Source organism: Chelmon rostratus, chromosome 15, assembly GCF_017976325.1.
Source record: "Chelmon rostratus isolate fCheRos1 chromosome 15, fCheRos1.pri, whole genome shotgun sequence".
NCBI classification, from domain to species: Eukaryota; Metazoa; Chordata; class Actinopteri; order Chaetodontiformes; family Chaetodontidae; genus Chelmon; species Chelmon rostratus.
In genome coordinates this window covers 3,087,861-3,092,062 of record NC_055672.1, presented here as the reverse complement: position 1 = coordinate 3,092,062, position 4,202 = coordinate 3,087,861, and positions in this window count along the sequence as shown.

The window sequence follows — 4,202 nt, the reverse complement described above, 5'->3', positions numbered from 1 at the left end:
ACATTAAAGTCTAAATAGCACAGCATAGAAAAGTATTAGCATCAAAATATACAACAAACTCAAAGCACCAAAATGAAAGTTCTCATTTTACAGAATGGCCCATTTAGAATAATATATAAATATATACAATATTATTGGACTATGATTAGAGATGTGTCTGTCACTTTAAATGTTGCAGCTGGTAAATGTGATCTAATATTCATTAATTTAGATATAATTTATGTATAACAGTGCTTGTAGTCCAGTTTAGCACGTTGTTAGAGTCAGAGACTTCAGAGGCTTCCCCACTGTGAGTTCAGGTAGGATGAAACAGAAGTGTTGTTGCCATGGTTACCTGCAGGTAAAGATCACCACTTTAGTTGTGATTAACGGGTCAAAGACTATTAACCGAAACATTATTTTACATTTCACTGACTATTTTCTGCATTTTAAACAATAAGAGATTATCGTTTAGACATGTACCACAAGGTCAAGAGTGTGTGAAAAAGTTTTGATCATCGTGAGTTCAAGGTTAATACGCCATGGTTTGAACAAAGAGGAGCTCAATAGACATCCTATAATATCGATCTCACAGTAGTAATGTAAATATCTGTATCTGTTTCCCTCCATCTTTCCTTTTTCAAAATTAAACAGAGGGGATGAAAAAAATTCATGATCCAACCAAATACACAGCAGACTTGCATATTATTCATAATTACACAAGCAGTTTGTCATTCAGCTCTGGTGCACCGTTGTTGAGTGAAGAGAGCCTCTTCATTTGTTTGGGAATAATGTTCCACTCAAACATGCGGCACAGCGCAGGGTTACTCTAGTAACCTTTTCTATGAATAGTAAATGTCACCGTAATCAATTTTAGATGGGGCGGCTCTGCAGGTGGAGCCGGGAGCGGGGCCAGGAGGGGGAAAAGAGGTTGATGTGAGCTGCTGCTGGAGCGAGCGCGCCTCCACCTTCTGTAGATGCTTTTGTAACGGCGTCGTGAGGTAAACAGCCCTGAGACTTAAAGAGCCCAAATATCTACTGAGAGCAGCTGAGAGGAGGGAGAGATGCACTCATACGCGTATATTTCATCAGTGCTTTCATCCGGTGTTAGAGATCTTTATTGTAATATATCTTTCACGTATTTATGTTTCACATGCCGCCGAGCTGCAGCGTGTCATGATGAACTTACCTTTGATGCCAGCGCTGGTTTCATTTATAGAAGCTGAAAACAAAGATCTATGACTTGCTGGGGAGACCTGAATGTACGCCGGTGTAAATGAAATGATCTGAAATCAGAGCCACGCAGAAAGCTCGCCCTGCTGGACTCCCAGTACCCTTTACCCATCAGCTGTTGGCTTTTATGTGATTTGGAGCTCTGGATGTGATGTACCATTAGCAGGGCTACCGAGCACTTTCCTACATGTAGAATTCACACTCCTGCCAAAGGTTTCACACTTTCCCACTGATCTACGGGTAGAACGCACCAATAAATGCAGCAATGTGCCAACTGGAAACATTTAGAGTGCATTTACTCAAGTATTTAAGTATTTAATTTTGAGGTACTTGTACTTTACTTGAGTGTTTCCATTTTGTGCAGCTGCACACTTCTGCTCCACTACATCTCAGATGTCTGACAACTTTAGTTCTAGTTACTTTTCAGATTACAATTTTTCATGCCCCTCCTGCCCAGTGACACCCACGTATCTCCAGTTGTGTTAAATGTTTGTGAGAAGCTGAAGGATGAAGTTTTCCTTCATGTCTTGAGAAAATTCTCCTTGAGTGACACGATCGCTCGACACAGACAGGTTCGGGGTAAAAGGCTTCAGGCTGGTTTTTAATAACAAAAGATTCTTTTCACATAAATGATGAACAAAAGGCGCCCGCCTCAAAAATACAAACAAGGACGCTAAGGATAATTCAAGTTCTCAAATAGGCAAGTAAAATCAAGATAACTTGGTCAACAAGGAACAGACGCTGGACTGACGTGAGACACAAAGGCAACGTGACAATCTGGCACAGGACAAGGGAAGATGCAGACTATATATACATGAGATAACAAGGAACAGGTGGAGACAATCAGGGCGGGGCAGGCGGGAAAACAGACCAGGAAGTCAGGGTCTGAAACGAGAGGAGATTTAGGGTTTCACAATAAAACAGGAAGTGCAAGACCAGACTAGACGCTACTGAAACAAACAGCTTAACAGATATGACGAGACATGACATTCAGCTAAATAAACTGTTGGATCAGCTGGAAAATGCATCGTCACAAAGCTGAAAACAGGCTGTTTTCCTGAGATACGAGGTTCTCCCAGGACAGCCACGCTACAAACATATGATGATCTTATAGAATATGATGCATCGCTGTAGATTAAACCTGCCAACAGTATATAAAGAAGTTCAAATGAGCTCAACCTGAAACACCTACAGCAGTAAAATGCAGCATTAATGCAGCAGTGATATTAATTCACAAACATCAGATATGATGGAGAAACACTGACAGCAACATTTTACTGATACACCGACACTTTTACTTTTCATACTTTAAGTGCATTTTGCTCATAATAGTTTACTTAAATAAGGTTTTGAATATAGGACTTTTATTTGCAGTGAGGTACTTTCACAGTGGGGTATTAGTACTTTTACCTAAGTGAAGGATCTGAATACTTCTTCCCACCAGCAGCCTGAGGTCGGATGACCTGAGGCCTGCAGAGGTTTGGGAGCAACACATCCTATTGGCACATTTCACCATTAACCCCTTGACGCCTGAATTTATTTAGAATTATATAAAAAAAATAATTCTTTGTGTTTTTGCTTTCAAATTGATCCTAAATTAAGAGGAGTTTGTTAATTTTTCTGTAGCACATACAATAGATATAGATTTAGCGAGGTTCACCAACTAGAACAGGGTTCAAACAAACAGTGTATGTCCACTTTTTTCAATGCTTAAATGCAGTAAATACGTCTTTTTCGTGTATTCAAAATTCATTTATTTCATCAAAACAGCCACAAAATCGGCTTACAGCCATTACACTGTAACAACAATTAGAACTGGGGTTCTTTCACTTTGACCGGTCCGACGAGAAACCGGTGCTTGCAAAAGGTTCCCAGGTGTGTGCTGAATATGCACAAACCGGCATCAGAGGAATGCATGCGCGATTTGGCTGCAATGTGGATTAAAGCGGTTTGATGCAAATTCGTGACAATCAGCGTTAAGGGGTTAACATTATGGAGCCGTATATGCAAACTCTTCCACATGCTGGGTATCATTTCAACTGCAACTTGTGACAAAGAGAAGGACAATATCTTTCTATATGAAGGTTGCGGAATTAATATAATTTAGTTCAGTAGTTCTGGAGCTCACTCTGTGAATAAATAAATGAAAATGTGCCTTTGGATGCTGTCCTGTTGGCTCAGCGGACGACGCTGGCGCAGGAGTCAAAATTCAGCTCACGAAATGTTTTCTCCTCTCATTGCATCCTCGTTGTTTTCCTCCCGTCGTCTGCTGCTCGCCGCCCAATAAAGCAGCAGCACCTCACCCAGCAATTTCACCGGAACCGCAAACACCAGGACACAGACAACAGGGAGAGTGCAATCACGGAGCAGACTGTATTATTTTCTCTTTTGGGAGTCGCAGCGAGCCCACAAAAACAAAGCAAACTCCTGCAGACGGAGCTCCTCTCGCTGCTCTGCGTGAGGATGCCCCAGTTCTTAGACCGAAGTCTGAGTTAAACCAGATCCAGAGGGGGGCTGGGATTAAGTTAAGACCATTCAACTATTCAACTATTCAAGACAGATTAATAAATCAAGCACATGATGTAACATGCAGAAAGGTTGACGCCTGTGTACTAAAGATATTAACTATTGATGATTCCATAACTTTGACCACATGTTTATGATTGCAACCATGACGATGAAGGTCCCCTAAGTAACACCGACAGCGATTTTTCCCTAAACCCAACCAAACCACAGCATCACGGCACAAAACTGGTTCATTTTTCACTGTTTTATGGCGGCTTTATGGACACTAACAAACAAATATTTTGTCATTTTATTTGTGAGACTTGTATGAAATTTATATTGAAGTTAGATAATTTTTTCGTAAATTTCCTCTAAGGTACAAGATCCGGTCCATTATCGATTTAAGCAATACCACAGTGAAAAAGTTTAAAGTTTAGTTAAAAGCAAGCTAGTCCTGTAGCCAAAATTTGAATTAAAGTAGTAGG